This window comes from Schistocerca cancellata, chromosome 2 (assembly GCF_023864275.1).
Source record: "Schistocerca cancellata isolate TAMUIC-IGC-003103 chromosome 2, iqSchCanc2.1, whole genome shotgun sequence".
Lineage (NCBI taxonomy): Eukaryota > Metazoa > Arthropoda > Insecta > Orthoptera > Acrididae > Schistocerca > Schistocerca cancellata.
In genome coordinates, this window is record NC_064627.1 from 621,211,117 (window position 1) to 621,229,473 (window position 18,357).

An 18,357-nucleotide genomic window follows, 5' to 3' on the forward strand; every position below is an offset into this window, starting at 1 on the left:
TTAGCAGAATTTCACGCTGGATCCACGAGAGGGCGGACGGCGTGGGCAAGTGATTTTTGCAAGCGCCGTCATGGCCAAACTAGTCACAAGCACTGCCGGCAGTGCATGCAGTCAGCGGCAGCAGGCGGAACCAGTAATCTCTTCTGGAGGCCAGCGACATCACCGTGGTCATGGCGCAACATCAGGGGCGGCACTGGCGCAGCGGCCTGGTTGTTCATGGTGGTGGGCTGTTGTAGTCGCTGAACGGAGACAAATGAGCGCGTTCTGGTAGAGCCGAGACAGAGGCCGACGTCAAGTCCATTCCAGTACCAATATTAAGGATATCAAGGGCCAATTACTAGAGTTGTGGGCCAGCTTGCCTCAGAAGAGGATATAAAGTCTCTATATCACCCTTCCAACAGAATCAGTTCATGTATCCAGCACAGAGGGGGGTGCAACGTGCTGCTCTGCTGCTCCTTAGTGGCCTCGTATCACATCACTGACATAACATAACATATCCCCTCCAACAGTGAAGTTCCTTATCGTTTTCTCCTTCTCATCAGGATTCTTTATTTTTGGACAGACAGTGTATGTATTAAAGAGTGTGTGTGTGTGTGTGTGTGTGTGTGTGTGTGTGTGTGTGTGTAGTTGACGGTACCTCAAAATCAGCCCTTCGCTAGCCACTGGCTTTTTATCATGAATGATAAAAATGTCCATGTTTTATACAGTGTCTGCGTTTTTACAGTCCTAGGTCATTCAGACATGTATGCAAGTCTGAAAGAACAGTCACTGTTCTTGACGAATACAGCTGTTGAAATAATTACGAAATTTATTAGCAGTTTGCGAATATGTATTGACGTCAGCTGTTTGTGATACGTGAAAATGTCGGCTATTCGTGCACACCTCCAGGACCAATCCAGACCCCCATATAGCACGTTGTAAAGTGGTTAAGACAACCGCTCACGTTGAGTCCCGATCCGGCACAAATCTTCACGAGCTAAAAACGGCTGACGTCAATACATATTCGGAAATTGCGAATCTGTTTCGTAAAACCGGTTTTTAGTCGAACGTTCTCCTTGGTGAACTATAGCCGTCAGATTTCTACGGAAAACGGTATACAAAACAAAATATGACTTTTTCCGCTGCAAAACGGACGCACCTGATTACCGCCACATTTCGTGAGTCTATAAAATGACGTTTGGCTGTGGTTGAATGTACGTACGCGAAACGGGAAGGACTGTAAAGGAACATATTAACGAACACAAACGAGACTCGCGCTTAAAACAAAATGCAAAATCTGCGGTAGCTGAACATCAGGAGAACAGCGACCAAGACATTGAATTCAATCCACGTTTACTGGCCAAGCAAATTAATATTTATGAAGAAAATTACGAGAAACGATTCAGATTTCCTAAGACAGTTGTAACTTTAAAAGAGAAGACGGCTATTTTCGAGGTCATCCGCAATCAAGGAACTGAATACACAGAGGGTGTGACTAGTATAACAATGACGGTGGTAGGAGTGAGATAGCGGTTGCCTCGGCTGCGTTGGAGTCGGCCGAACGCTCGAGCTGCGACTGCAACGATAAACTTCGAACATGAGTAGGACAGAAATGCAAGAGGTATTGAGGCAGCATATGCAATAATGCGGAGTGCTCCCACTAATACTGAAGCCAGGTCCAGCATCATCTTTCGTGTCATCATATTTCATGTGATCTTCTTTCATGCAGCAAGACATTGTGTGATGCTTCCAAAACGTGTAAAATGCATCGAGGGACATGACAGGAGAACATCTGAAATGAATAAATATAGCACACAATAATTCCAGAAGAGTTTACATCTACATTGTTTTCCCGTTGGAATACCTCTTTTGGCTGTTTCAGTGACGACATTATACTGTTTTTATTGTTTTTTTCCTCGATCCATCTTTAATGGAATCCAAATTCCATGAATTTAGTTGTTCTTCCAATTCTTCTAGAAACTGTTTCCAGTTTGCCTTCTTGAAGTTCCAGCTACTTTGTGGTAGTATACTTATTCTAGCTTTTGCTTCATTTTGTATCTGAATGTTAGAAATTATCATACGGTGTCCTCCGTCAGGATTAGCTATTATTATTTTTCTAGTTATATTAGAAGCAATATCATCAGATGGCAAAGTTAAAACCTGACTTTTCGTGTTTCTCTAACAATGCGTGCAGAGGATATGTCAGTGGAGCTACATACAGTGAACAGCCAAAGAAACTGGTACACCTGCTAATATCGTGTAGGGCCCCCTTGAGCACGCAGAAGTGCCGCAATACGACGTGACATGGACTCGACTAATGTCTGATGTAGTGCTGGAGGGAACTGCACCATGAATCCTACAGGGCTGTTCATAACTACGTAACAGTACGAGGGGGTGAAGATCTCTTCTGAGCAGCACGTTGCAAGGCATCCCTGATATGCTCGATAATGTTCATATCTTGGGAGTCTGGTAGCCAGCGGAAGTGTTCAAACTCAGAAGAGTATTCCTGAAGGCACTCTGTAGCAATTCTGGACGTGTGGTGTGTCACATTGTCCTGCTGGAATTGCCCAAGTCAGTCGAAATGCACAATGGACCGCAGAGCCGTATTCTGTCTGATTACATATAAAATCTGTATTTGAAAATGCATGCGTATACCAGTGTCTTAGAGGATAGGAGAAGTTCTGTGACATTGGAAGATATGAATTCTTCAAAGATTTACCTCCTTCATTAATATTTTCATATCGACTAGAGGAATGTGAGCATTAAAATTTGCAATTATCGGTGTTTTGGAACAAATATTGGTAACAACTAAATCGTGTTTTTTGTCAGGAGGATTGTGTATACATCAAATAATTAGAATCTGTAATTATAGTTTCATAACTTCTAATTTATCCTATTCATTCATTTGTTTAACTCCGGAAAAATCATTTACTAATCAATTCAAAACACCACCCAAAAATTACACTGACTTTCGGTCGTGTTTTTTGTAGGAAATACTTTTGGTATTTTGTAAACTCACAACACCTTTTATTATCGTCATTAATGTTAGCTTCGATTATTACAAATCATCTACTTTTTCTTCATCTATTGTTTTCCAAGTTCAGACGTTTTAGCTGAAGACGTTCCTTCAGTATTCGACTGTAATATGTTTAATGATTTGCTGTCTCGTCTGCATTTCAGTATCGTCCCATCGCGGAGGTCCGAAAGGAGGACCGTTTCAATCTAGATAAAGTGATATTGAAATGAATCTTGAGCATCTTCTGCAGACCGTTTTGTTACCCCGGCTGCACCTGCGAGAGGCGGTCTGCATTACACCCCAGGAAATTTATTAATTTATCATGTACTGAGGTATGTTTTTTCTCGCTGACATTAATATTAGTACTGCTGTATTCATCCATAAGAATACTTAGCGAGCATATTTATTTTTGTGCTTCATCAGAATGTGCATTATAATGAACAGCTGCGAACTCGGACGCCTGACTTTCGTGGTCACAGTACTACCAGTGTTGAGCACATTTGTCGGACATACTCAGTACTAAGCTCGCCACCCTCCATACCTTCCAAACCCGCACAGTCTCTCTCATTAAACTGATAGACCCTTGAGCTTGGGAGAAATGGTACAACAGAGGTTTTGAGGAATGTTTAAGTTTGACAAAATTTTTACTCATTTGATTTTGGAGGGTATGGAAAGATTTTAATTGGTCCACGATGAATGCTCGGTGTTGACAGTGATCCTGATTCGGGGTCAAGTTCTGACTCTAGAGACAGTTTCAATGCGTCGCAGTTGCTCATAATATACATGAGGCCTTCGTCAGGGGAACGTCGTGGACAGCGGACTGATAAGATGAGAGGTACTGGCACACTGCCTATGTTGAGAGACTGCAAATGCCGACTGTTTTAGTTTATTTTGCCGATTGGACAGTTGATATAGAATCACATTTTAGGAAGACTCTGTTGCAAGGTAACTGACCACGAAATTTTAATATTTCTGCTTATATTTTTATACGAGTCGCTTTTATAAGCTTCTTGTAGAATACTTCTGATGACGACGAGTTGTTCCTTCGGAATACGTCAATTTTGGTGTTTTTGCATGGTGAAAGATGGATGAGTCTACATGTTATCATTGATTTTAACAACCACGTTCAGCAATCTACCATGGATAAACTAAATATAAAATGTAGGTACTGTGGCAGTAGTTGTGGTTGTAAACCGCAGGTCTAAAGATGGAAAATATAGATAATTATGCAAATTTTGTATAACCAAGAGCAGTGTCCACCGAGGTACTGTCCCAAGATGATTTGATGACGTTTCTGCACTTCTGCAGAAATACAATTTAAAAAAGTCAAAAACAGTTTTAGTGATAACAAAAATTAAACTAAACTCCTCACGAACAGGCGTTGAAGGCCCAATTGTACCGACGGGTCGCCGTATCATCCTCAGCCCACAGGCGTCACTGCATGCGGATATGGAGGGGCATGTGGTCAACACACCACTCTCCCGGCCGTATGTCAGTTTACGGCACCGGAGCCGCTACTTCTCGATCAAGTAGCTCCTCAGTTTGCCTCACAAGGGCTGAGCGCACCCCGCTTGCCAACAGCGCTCGGCAGACCGGATGGTCACCCATCCTACTGCTAGCCCAGCCTGTCATCGCTTAACTCCGGTGATCTGGCGGGAACCGATGCTATCACTGCGTCAAAAATGGTTGAAATCGCTCTGACCACTATGGGACTTAACATATGAGGTCATCAGTCCCCTAGAACTTAGAACTACATCAACCTAACGAACCAAAGGACATCACACACATCCATGCTCGAGGCAGGATACGAACCTGCGAACCTGCGACGATGTCGCGGACGGGAAGCATTAGCTGGCGCACATCAAGAGCCCGTTTCGCCTGTTGACCGTGTCGAGAAGAAGGCGCGCCAACATCCAGGATACGAACCTGCGAACCGTAGCGGTCGCGTGGTCCCAGATTGAAGCGCCTAGGACCGCTCGGCCACACCGGCCGGCCACTGCAGCAAGGACGTTGGCTTTTTTATTACTAAGCTTCACATAAGTTGTGTAGGAAAGGTAAGCACAAATTCTGAGAGGTTGGTGTGTTTCTCGATGCACGAATTAATTCTAGTAAAGGGAAATTGGAAACGAGATTTTTTGTGGGTTAGATATAACGCTTGTAACGCCGGAAATGCATATCCTTCTATTTCCAACTATTGCACAGCAAATTTTTTTCTTTATTTTGTTACCTGAACGTATAACATTTCAGTGTCTTTATACACTCCTGGAAATGGAAAAAAGAACACATTGACACCGGTGTGTCAGACCCACCATACTTGCTCCGGACACTGCGAGAGGGCTGTACAAGCAATGATCACACGCACGGCACAGCGGACACACCAGGAACCGCGGTGTTGGCCGTCGAATGGCGCTAGCTGCGCAGCATTTGTGCACCGCCGCCGTCAGTGTCAGCCAGTTTGCCGTGGCATACGGAGCTCCATCGCAGTCTTTAACACTGGGAGCATGCCGCGACAGCGTGGACGTGAACCGTATGTGCAGTTGACGGACTTTGAGCGAGGGCGTATAGTGGGCATGCGGGAGGCCGGGTGGACGTACCGCCGAATTGCTCAACACGTGCGGCGTGAGGTCTCCACAGTACATCGATGTTGTCGCCAGTGGTCGGCGGAAGGTGCACGTGCCCGTCGACCTGGGACCGGACCGCAGCGACGCACGGATGCACGCCAAGACCGTAGGATCCTACGCAGTGCCGTAGGGGACCGCACCGCCACTTCCCAGCAAATTAGGGACACTGTTGCTCCTGGGGTATCGGCGAGGACCATTCGCAACCGTCTCCATGAAGCTGGGCTACGGTCCCGCACACCGTTAGGCCGTCTTCCGCTCACGCCCCAACATCGTGCAGCCCGCCTCCAGTGGTGTCGCGACAGGCGTGAATGGAGGGACGAATGGACACGTGAAGTCTTCAGCGATGAGAGTCGCTTCTGCCTCGGTGCCAATGATGGTCGTATGCGTGTTTGGCGCCGTGCAGGTGAGCGCCACAATCAGGACTGCATACGACCGAGGCACACAGGGCCAACACCCGGCATCATGGTGTGGGGAGCGATCTCCTACACTGGCCGTACACCACTGGTGATCGTCGAGGGGACACTGAATAGTGCACGGTACATCCAAACCGTCATCGAACCCATCGTTCTACCATTCCTAGACCGGCAAGGGAACTTGCTGTTCCAACAGGACAATGCACGTCCGCATGTATCCCGTGCCACCCAACGTGCTCTAGAAGGTGTAAGTCAACTACCCTGGCCAGCAAGATCTCCGGATCTGTCCCCCATTGAGCATGTTTGGGACTGGATGAAGCGTCGTCTCACGCGGTCTGCACGTCCAGCACGAACGCTGGTCCAACTGAGGCGCCAGGTGGAAATGGCATGGCAAGCCGTTCCACAGGACTACATCCAGCATCTCTACGATCGTCTCCATGGGAGAATAGCAGCCTGCATTGCTGCGAAAGGTGGATATACACTGTACTAGTGCCGACATTGTGCATGCTCTGTTGCCTGTGTCTATGTGCCTGTGGTTCTGTCAGTGTGATCATGTGATGTATCTGACCCCAGGAATGTGTCAATAAAGTTTCCCCTTCCTGGGACAATGAATTCACGGTGTTCTTATTTCAATTTCCAGGAGTGTATATTGTAATTGTTTTACTTTTTGTATATATATGCATTTATGTCAATGTATATTTGGTTTTGTGAATATTATTTGTATTTATACGCTGGGTCTGGCCTAGGGAAAACTATGCTATCGAACGAATACATCGATAGGTCGTGTGGAGAACCAAAGCGTTTAGGGTCTTTGGTAGTGTTAACTCTGTCGCGTGGAGTGCGGGCAGAGGGAGAGTCTGGCTGGGGTGGTGCAGTGGAGCAGGTGTGTTATGTGACGCTCCCGCCAGTTGCCGCGCTTTAGGGGTTGGGCAGCATGTAATTGCGCTCGACTTGCAATGATAGTTTCTGACACGATGTCGCGGACGGGAAGCATTAGCTGTCGCACATCAAGAGCCCGTTTCGCCTGTTGACCGTGTCGAGAAGAAGGCGCGCCAACATCCAGATTCTGCAACAGCGACGGCCGTCAATGAGTGGCTGTCGCCACCTCCTCGATCGACGGCTTCAAACCTTCAATCAACCAACAAGGAAGACTGGAAGCACGTAAAGTTTTAGAACTGTATGGCAGACCTCAGCTTTTCAAACTGTTCCATTTTCATAACTAAATTACAGCAATGTAGCATGAACCTTTGTTGCTCATTGTCCCAATTGCATTACCAAGCAGGGTCCCTTCCTTTTCCGGAATGAACGCGAGTGTCGTTGAAATCCAAACGCCAGCATCATTCTATTTCACTGCTTTAATTTCAAAGTTCAGTTAAGGTATTCATAGCTGGCTACAATATTTAGATCACACAAGCACAAATTAAGAGTGAGAGTTTTGTTACCGTATTTTAGCTTACCTGTGACTGCAGCTCAGCTTGGTACATACTAAATTTTACTATTGTTAATTGTTCAGAATCATTCAATTCAAGTTCAAAGTTAAATCTCTTATTTCTAAATTGCGTAGATTCAAGTAGCTTTAGAAATGATTGTTGAGGTAGTCCAAGACTAACCGTATTTTACTGAATTTCGATGTGTTTCAGAAAGAAAGCTCACTATTGACTTCAGTCACTAAATTAACTTTCAATTTTCCGGTTTTATTAATTCTTTTGCTAAATTAAGTAAGAGTGTAGCGAAATTTATTACTTCTGACAAACTTTCAGTTTTCACACTACACGTGTCAACCTTCAGTTGCCACGCTCCTAGTGCTAATTATATGTGCAATAAACTTTCTTTTTCAGTTACTATAGTAATTGTCCGTAGGACTGGCGACCGTAATTTTCCCCAAATCGCAAATATCTAATTACCGCTAGTTAATTGTTAACGTAACGGCCGCACATTTACTTTCTTTATTAACTTTACCCATTTTCAAAATTAATTTCCACCAGATTCATTTGCATTTTTCGTTTCATTTAGATGTAACCCTTTCCTCCCTCTTTACCGACAAATTAACTTTGGTTACGATTGCTTTCCCCAAATTTCCATTAGGTACACGCGGTTTAATTTTTCACTGTCATTAAGGTCGATAAGTGAGGGGGAGGTTACACGCTCTCTTCATGGTATGATTATTGCACTATAATAACGTGACAAAAAGGGAGACTACGATACCACAGTATATTTTCTTCAATTATCCGAATTGTCCGTTCCCAGTAGGTTATCGTAAACCTAAACTGTTTCGGAAAGAGTATTAAAGCTACCTATCACTTTCAAGGAGGCTAGTTCGTTAAGGCAGGCGGAGAATATATGACCTCGAGAAGCATCTTAGAGACGTGAATAGGATTTAATAACATCGCCTGTAATATTTTCCACATTTCTGCAACTGAGGGGTTTCGTATTTAACGTAGAGTCTCCGTAGCAAAACCTGTTGTCGACGAAGCTTCCAGCCCTGTCATAGGCTCGGGCTGTTAGTTACGGCAGCGGCAGGGCGCAGTCGAAAGCCCGCCAGCCGTGATGGAAGGCTCGCGGTGCCGGCCGCTGTCAGTTCGATCCATTACGCGCAGGCGTCTGCCGGCCACCGCGCGCCCGGTGGCGCCGCGCCCGGATTAGCTCCCAGCGGGAACCGCGGCCCACGCCGGCTACCCGCTCCCTGTCCGTGTTCATAGCTTTACGATACGACTGCCGCTTCGCTTCGTCATCCACCTAGCGGCCAGATATGGTTTGGAAGTAGCTATTCATGGACTGTTATATAAATGTACAGTGACGTGTGTAATATGTAGCACAGTTTCATGACTGTGTCAACAGCCTACACAAAATGTACTAACACGATAACAAAAAAAAAAACCTTTCTCAGACTAATGGGTAAGTAACAAAGGACTTGGGAGAGTGGATGAACCGAATGGATAGTCCTGAAATGAGGTTATAAGTGGACATCAACAAAGCTTAAACAAGGCTTATGGAATGTAGTCGAATTATATCAGACGATGTAGGAAAAATTAGATTAGATTTAAATGTTACGAGATGTGTCGTGGAGGTATTGGTCAGGACTGTAAGATGTATTTGAAATGGCATGTTACAGACAAATACTACACATTAAATTAATAGATCGAGGAACTTATGAGGTTCAGAATCAAACTGGAAGAAAACAAAATTTATGACGATACTTAAAGAATTTCTCGGTTGATTGGACGAATACTGAAGCATCAACAAGCCTTTAGTTTGGAAAAGAAGTGAAATTGAGGGGGGGGAGGAGGGAATAAAATTGTAGAGGGGCGTAAAGGGATAACCAGACTGAAATGGATACACACAATCTTCCGAAAAAAGTTAAGCATCCAGAAGATGAGGAGGAGACGAAATGAAACTTGATGAATTGAGCAACTATGTGACTTTTTTGCAATGGTTATAACAATGAGTGAAATTTACAAGGAACTCGGAAATTCGAACCCAGTGACGTTCAAACCCCGCCCCTCTCCCTCCGGTCAGGACTCTTGCACTTCATTCGCTTTGGAAGTATGTCATAAAGGCTTTGTGTCCTCTCTTGAGGTAAGCTGGACCACAACTGTTGTCACTGGTCCTTGATATTCAGAGTACTGGCTCTGGGATGGAGGTTCAAGCTGGTCTCGCACATGCATCGGGAACTGATCTGGGAAATTTTTTGGCCTCGGGAATACTTCAATATCATTCAGACAGTTCACAAAGACACATGTCATGTGTGTGGACCAACATCGATCTTTTGAAAAACTGGTACCACCGTACAAAGGCGTGAGACGTTACACAGAAAGACGCACTATGCCTGTGACGTACCATTATGCTATCAGAGTTCCCTCAGTCACCACAGGCCGCGAGTTTATGTCATATCCGACGGCTCCCCTCACTGTAACGCCGTGAGTAATATCGCTATTCCTCTCCAAACACTGGAAAAGAGAACTTCACCAGGTCTCCACCATACTCGCCGACGATGGTCATCTGTGGTTCTGCAGTGCGACGCCATTCATCAGTAGTCCATGCTTCCCCGGTCATTGTACCATTACGAACACAGCCGAATGTGTTGTGGTGCTAGTCTACGCATGAGACGGTATATCCCCATTCTGGCTGCTGTTAGTCTCTGATCAATAGTGCAAGATGACGCAGAATGTTGCAAGGAGTCCATTACTTGATTTAGGATGTCAGGTGCAGATGTGATGGGATTATGACGAGTCTGATACACAATTCGGCGATCCTCCCTGGTGGTAATCACACGTGGTCGACCAGAACCTTCACGACGATTATGCGTGCCCTGACGTCCCCATATAGTCACATCCAGACGCCCCACATGTCTGGCTATTCCGCGTCGTGTCGCGAGTGCGACCACGGCGGGGAAGGCAGGAGTGTGGGCGCATTGCGGGACCGAAATCTGTGGCTGCAACGACGTCCAGCTTCCGGTTGTACCCCGCCATCCGGCCTGCGATCTGGAGCTAACGTCCCCCGAAAAACGACCAGATGAGTACGCGTCCACCTCCTGATGCCAATCGCCAGATGAAGAAGGCAGCCACTGCTGCGGTGTGGGAGGGTCCGACTCCACCGGTAGGCCGAGAGGAGGCGGAGGAGGCGAAGGCTCCGTGTCCATGGCGTCGTGATGACACCCTCTGGCGGCTGCTGTGGCCGCGCTGACCTCTGGATCCGTAAATCTGGGGGAAGAGACATTGGAAGATCATCGTGCACATGACAGACGCGAAGCTGATTTTGTTGTCGGCGCTGCAAGCCGTCTGGATCTGGAATACATGCAAGTGCCAAGTTGACGGACGATGTAGCCTCGCGCCCACCGTCTGCTGCCGCTGAAAACCCTGTAAAAGACAATATCAAGCGGCGTGAAGCAATGCTTGCGGCCTTCCTTTGGAGCCGGATGCTGAGGGTAGAGCAGGTGGAGCAGTGTCCGATGGCGGCGGCCAAGAAACAATTCCGCTGGCCATGGGCCATCTCGTGGGTACGAACGATAGGAGGCGAGAAACAGATGCTTGATCCCTGGTGTGTGCGGAGCGAAGTTTGGCCATATGCTGCTTGAAGGTTCTGACAAAACGTTCCGTTTCGCCGTTTGACTGTGGATGGAATGTTGCACTAGTGAAATGCTGTATACCACTGCGTTCACAGAATGTTTCAAATTCATCTGACGTGAACTGAGGTCCGTTCTCTGACAGTATTACTTCAGGCAAACCTTTGAGACAAAAAAAAGAGGACAACACCCGAGTTGTGCTAGATGACGTTGTCGAGTTCATTGGCACAGCAAAAGGAAACGTGCAATACGAGTCAACCACAATCAACAAACGGGTGTTCCAAATAGGTCCCTCAAAGTCTATGTGCACACGTTGCCATGGCGATTGCGACTTAGGCCAAGCACGGAATGTTCGTGGCGGAGCGGACTGATTTTCAGCACATGCGTGACATTGTGCGTAATCTGTTCTATTTGGGTGTCCATACCCTGCCAAGTACAGAGTCGACGCGCTAACTCATTCGTATGAACAATCTCCCAGTGTCTTTGGTGAAGTAACTGCAACACTTCTTTTTGCAAAGCTTTAGGGATCAACACATGTGACTGTCTACTGTCATTCTTAACAAGAATCACACCTCTCTGTACAGTGAGGCTATGCCGACGTGCAAAGTATTGGCACACTACCAAGTTCTTTATACTATGCAAGGAACGAGGCCAAGATGTGCGAAAGTATGTTATCAAAATGTTCAAATCTGTTTGAGCTTCTTTGGCCTGTGCAATTTTCCTATAGTTCAGAGAAAAGATCGAAGCAATTCAGAATCCTGAGCATCGATGTGACAAGATGCAGCAGAAGCTGTAGAAGAACTTCGACATTCTGTGTAGAGCCAATCGGCAGACGTGAAAATGTGTCGGCATTACCATGTTGAGCCGTCGGACGATACACAATCTCGTACTGGTATTGAGACAACTAACCCCATATTTGCATCTGTTGGGCAGTTCCTACAGGAACCGGTTTCATCGGGTGTAATAAGGACTGCAAAGGTTTGTGATCCGTTACTAGGTAGAATTTTCTGCCAGACAAATAGTGGTGGGATTTGGTGACGCCATACACTATAGCCAAAGCCTCTTTTTCAATTTGTGAACAGTTAAACTGAGCTTTGGACAAAACTTTTGTTGTAGCCGCAATAGGTCTGTCTTTATCACCAATTCTGTGCGAAAGCACAGCACCGACTCCGTAAGAGGAAGCGTAAACTTGCAATACAACTGGTTTGTCAAAACCAAATTGAACTAAGCGTCGATCACTGCGTAATGCTTATTCAAGTTTTTGGAAAGCTACTTGTCACTCATCTGTCCAAACAAAGGGGACATTCTTGCGACACAAACGATGCAATGGAGCTGCGAATTTTACAGCTTTCGGTATGAACTTAATATAATAGTTCATTTTCCGTAAGACTGACTGCAATGCTGTGACATTGAGAGGAACTGGCAGCTCACGTATGGCTAACAAATGTGACTCAAGAGGATGTACATCTTGACTGTTTATGACATGGCCAAAATACTGCAACTCAGGTTAAAAAAAAAGAAAATCACACTTGTCCAGTCTACTTTAGCCCTGCATCAGATAACACATGAAACAAAGCACGTAAATTTGCAAAATGTTTTTGAGGTGTACGACCGGCTACGACAGTATCGTCCAAATAGTTTCAACAGTTTGGCACTTGTACATTCAACTGTTAAAAATGCCGTTGGAAAAGGGCGGGTGTGGAAGGACTGCCAAAAGGAAAACGTAAATATTTTAACAAGCCCAAATGAGTATTTACTACGCACACTTTTTGAGATTGTTCATCGAGAGGTATTCGAAGAAACACGTCGCACAAATCAATTTTTGAAAAGTAGCGTCCAGCGTCTAATCTGTCCATGAGATCCTCTAGGCGTGGCAATGGGTAAGTATCAATCACGGTTTGGGGGTTGTCAGTAGACTTGAAGTCAATACAGAGGCGAATGCGACCTGAAAGTTAGGGGAGCAAAAGCAGTGGACTTTGACAGTGACTAGTTGATATGGGCGCAATAACTCCGCTATCTTGGAATTCCTTGAGTTCAGTTGCGACATTGCCCGTACTACAATGGGAACAGCTCTAGCCCGGCAAAATTTCGGCTGAGCGTTGTCTTTCAGCGTAATATGTGCAAAAAATTGTTAGTTTTGCCTAAACCTTCAGAAAAGAGTCCCAGGAAATCCAATAGCAAGGGAGCTACACTGTCTTTTGCATTGAATGTAAACACTGACAACCTATTTTCACGGCCGGCCGGTGTGGCCAAGCGGTTAAAGGCGCTACAGTCTGGAACCGCGTGGCCGCTACGGTCGCAGGTTCGAATCCTGCCTCGGGCATGGATGTGTGTGACGTCCTTAGGTTAGTTAGGTTTAAGTAGTTCTAAGTTCTAGGGGACTGATGACCTTCGAAGTTAAGTCCCATAGTGCTCAGAGCCATTTTTGAACCATTTTCACGAATGTTGAAGCCAAACAAATCAAAAGAATCAAGACCAAATATGTTACAACAATCGCGTGATTGCACCATTGTAAAAGTAACTGTTGGTGTATGCGAGCAATACATGACAGCCAAAGTACATTTTCCGGGAACGGGAATCTATTGTCCATTTTAAGACGACGTTTGCCTTGTAGTTTTACACAGGAGTGAAGAGCCTAACAGTTCACATGTGCGACGATTTAGCAATGTGACAGAGGCACCCGTGTCCGACAGAAATTTCACATATTTCCCACAAATAAGTAAAGGAACAAAAAGTTTGTTTGACTGGCATATCGCCGAAGAAACTGATAGCGTGCTAGTTTTGCGAATGCGTATTTCAGACTTTGAATATAGTGCACTAATGACAAGGGCCATGTGTCTAAATTTTGGTGCCGGCCGCTGTGGCACTTCAGTCCGGACCCGCACTGCTGTTACGGTCGCAGGTTCGAATCCTGCGTCGGGCATGGATGTGTGTGATGTCCTTACGTTAGTTAGGTCTAAGTAGTTCTAAGTCTAGGGGATTGATGACTTCAGATGTTAAGTCCCATAGTGCTCAGAGAAAATTTTCTATTTTTGGTGGGTGGGCCGAATTCTTATGTTTGATCCGTTGCAAGCGTACGGATTGTACATGTCCTTTCCTACTACAAGCGTAACACTGAGCTTGTCAGGAGGGGAAATGTCGGCGTTTGTGCAGTGAATAACACCGTGGGCAAGACTTGCTGCTGTTCGTCTATGTAGCCGTCTGTTAGCGAACTGCTTAAGCGGCGTGGAGAGGTGGTGTTTACTTTGCTTGGCTAGCGCAAGCTGCCACGGAGTAGGCCGATAGTGAGCAAGGGACTCAACCTGGTAAATAGCTGGCTGCTCAAATTTAACAGCCGACAGGGCACCGGAATCGTATTGATCAAAGATTTGCACTAGCTGCTGAAATGATGGATCGGACTGTTTCAAAATCTGTTCTTTGAGTTTGACATCAGGTACACTGTACACGATCGCATCACCCGACATAACATCTGAATATAAAGCACCGCACATCTGAATTTGCATTTTCTTGTCATACCCTGCAAATCTGTTACCCACCCTCGATAAGTTTGTGCTATGCGTTTTTTGCAATTAAAGAACTGATGTCTAGTTGCTGCTATTACATTCAGTTGTTGGTCCTAATAGTTAGTTAGCGCCTGTACCACCTGTTCAAAACTAAGTTCACTCGGAGTGGCGTTAGGGAGAAGTTTGTTTATGAGGGGGTACACTGCACTTCCTCCCGCTGATAAGAGATAGGGAAGTTTCACAGTACCTGGTACATTGTGGGCGATGACGTGGGCTTCAAAATGGAACAACCACTAGAGCCATTCCTCTTCTTGTTCACAAAACTGTCGAAAAGGTGATACAGCAAATGTAGTAGGTGCTGCTTGTTTCATCGGATGTGCAGCGTTGGCCAGTAGCTGCTGCACCGTACTGAGTTAGTGTTCCTTATCTATCTAAATGTTTTGGGATACAATATGAGCAACCGTCTTCGGTTGTTTGCAGATGACGCTGTCGTTTATCGATTAATAAAGTCATTAGAAGATCAAAACAAACAGCAAAACGATTTATAAAAGATATCTGAAAGGGGCGAAAAGTGACAGTTGACCCTAAATAACGAAAAGTGTGAGGTCATCCACATGAGTGCTAAAAGGAACTCGTTAAACTTCAGTTACACGAGAAATCAGTCTATTCTAAAACCCGTAAATTCAACTAAATACCTAGGTATTACAATTACGAACGTCTTAAACTGGAAGGAACACATAAGATATGTTGTGGGGAAGGCTAACCGAAGACAGCGTTTTATGGAATACTGCTGCGCGGTGTGGGATCCTTACCACATAGGACTGACGGAGTACATCGAAAAAGTTAAAAGAAAGGCAGCATGTTCTGTATTATCGCGAAATATGGGAGGGTGTCACAGAAATGGTACAGGATTTGGGCTAGAAATCATTAAAAGAAAGACGTTTTTCGTCGCGACGGAATCTTCTCACGAAATTCCAATCACCAACTTTCTCCTCCGAATGCGAAAATATTTTGTTGAGATGGACCTACATAGGAAGGAACGATCATCACGATAAAATGAGGGAAATCAGAGCTCGTACGGAAAGACATAGGTGTTCATTCTTTCCGTGCGCTTTATGAGATTAGAATAATAGAGAATTGTTAACGTGGTTCCTGAACGTGGTTCGATGAACCCTCCGCCAGGCACTTCAATGTTTTATGCAGAATATCCATGTAGATGTAGATGTGGAATAACATAAGCGATGCATGCATAAGGGAAATCAGAGCTCGTACGGAAAGATATAGGTGGTCTTTCTTTCCGCGCGCTACACGAGATTAGAATAATAGAGAATTGTGAGCGTGGTTCGATCAACCCTCTGCCAGGCACTTGAATGTTTTATGCCAGTGGCGGCGGCGGCCGAGCAAGGCGATCTGGGTGGCGCCCTGGGCTGCCGGCTCGTGCGTGTTTAGCGGTGGTGGCGTTGGCTGCTATTCGCGTGCACGCCGGTGGCTCCGGCGGGTCTCGGCTGCCCGGACAGTTGCCGCCCATTCTGCTGTAGGTGAGGGTCGCTGCCCCCGGGCGGTTGCTATTCAATTGTGGTATGATTACTACCCGCCTGTGGGAAACTCCAAGAGATTTCACAAAACCGTCTGTTAAGTTACCCGGTGAATGTAATCTGACTGCAGGAAAAAAATTACTCACCATGCAAAAGGACTTTCATGATCAATTTAACTAATGAGTGAATCAATTTGGTATCAATGACGTGTTTCCACACTGGTGGGAGAGGGGGCGACATTACCACGGATATGATTCATGAGTTGGAGCAGTAATCAGGCGTTTTTTCGTTGCGACGAGGTCTTTCAACGAGATGTTAATCTCCCACCTACACAGGGAGAGATGGCCATCGTAATAAAATCACCTATATTACCGAATTTAGGAAGTGATACTTAAAAGTATCAACCTGATATTTAAAATTCCTAGATGACGAGGTATTTTGCTACTTTAAGAGAATTCGAAGGTGAGGAGGCTTCCTGAGACGGAGGTAGAACATGTTCTCCGTCATGAGCCAAAAATTAGTGTAATATACTAGTCCTGTGATGCACAACGTAACAGATATAAAGCTGATAAGAACAGATATTTTTACCTCATCAAAAAATACTGAGAGGAAATACACCCTATGCCGTAATGTTGTACATGATTTTCACAACAAGTATCGATATTTTAGCGATGTGAAAATGCGTGTATGCTCCGATTTCTTCTGTCTTCGAAAATAACTCGTATAAAAGGCAGGAATATACATGTTGTGTGAGAAATTCGAGGCGTATCGACTACAAAGTCCTCATTTTGGATTGGGTAAAGTGGATTTTTTTAAACTGTGGTGTTTATATAGAGGGTGGATTGCAGTTAGAGCTATACATCCAAGCCGCACCGGCTTGTCTTGCACAGTGCCAGGGCATGAGGCTTTAGCTGACTGGAAGCCACGGCTTATTGTTGTGTGACCTGTGGTTACAAAGAATGCTTTGACCTGTCGGCTCTTGCCTGCAGTCCCGGCGACAGGTCGTGGCACCCTTTGTACGGTTGAATGCCGAAGTAACTATATACTGGTTCAGCAGTGACAGAAGTATACGAATGTTGCGTGAGAAGATTCAGTATGACGAGTGTTTGTGCTAGACGATTACTCCACGCCCCCTTCCCCCCCCCCCCCCTCCGCCCGCCTTGAAGACTGATTGGCTGGTGGTCACGATGAAAGTGTCTCCAGCCTCTGAGTGTCTGGTATAGCTGGCATGTGGTGGATACCTGGAGGTGTGTGTGCAATTGCCGACATGAGTGAGGGTCTCTAGTCCTCTACTGACTGGTGCGACCGCAGCTCCACATCAGTCAGTGGATGGTGCACGCTTTATGATAGAGTGTGTGTGTAATTGGAAGGTTTTTCGCGCTAGGTATGCTTAGTGTAAGGTGAAAAATTTGTTATGGAGAAGCGTGCTTGTGTTCTCAAACATCAGTGCATACAAGACCTCGGATATCTTTAGCGCTATGATCTATTTGTGGCATAAATTTAATTACTTGATGGGCTAAATCTTTGTGTGTGATTCGCAAATGCTCAAAATATGATTTTCTTTTTTGGTCATCAGTCTACTGACTGGTTTGATGCGGCCCGACACGAATTCCTTTCCTGTGCTAACCTCTTCATCTCAGAGTAGCACTTGCAACCTACGTCCTCAATTATTTGCTTGACGTATTCCAATCTCTGTCTTCCTCTACAGTTTTTGCCCTCTAGTACCATGGAAGTCATTCCCTCATGTCTTAGCAGATGTCCTATCATCCTGTCCCTTCTCCTTATCAGTGTTTTTCACATGTTCCTTTCCTCTCCAATTCTGCGTAGAACCTCCTCATTCCTTACCTTATCAGTCCACCTAATTTTCAACATTCGTCTATAGCACCACATCTCAAATGCTTCGATTTTCTTCTGTTCCGGTTTTCCCACAGTCCATGTTTCACTACCATACAATGCTGTACTCCAGAATTACATCCTCAGAAATTTCTTCCTCAAATTAAGGCCGGTATTTGATATTAGTAGACTTCTCTTGGCCAGAAATGCCTTTTTTGCCATAGCGAGTCTGCTTTTGATGTCCTCCTCGCTCCGTCCGTCGTTGGTTATTTTACTGCCTAGGTAGCAGCATTCCTTAACTTCATTGACTTCGTGACCATCAATCCTGATGTTAAGTTTCTCGCTGTTCTCATTTCTACTACTTCTCATTACCTTCCTCTTTCTCCGATTTACTC

The 18,357-nt window shown here is 45.4% G+C and overlaps 1 pseudogene; it reads right to left on the reverse strand.

Moving 5' to 3' along the window:
- Positions 1–16,587: 16,587 nt before the first annotated feature.
- LOC126163304 (U2 spliceosomal RNA) lies at positions 16,588–16,743 on the reverse strand (annotated as a pseudogene).
- Positions 16,744–18,357: the final 1,614 nt, after the last annotated feature.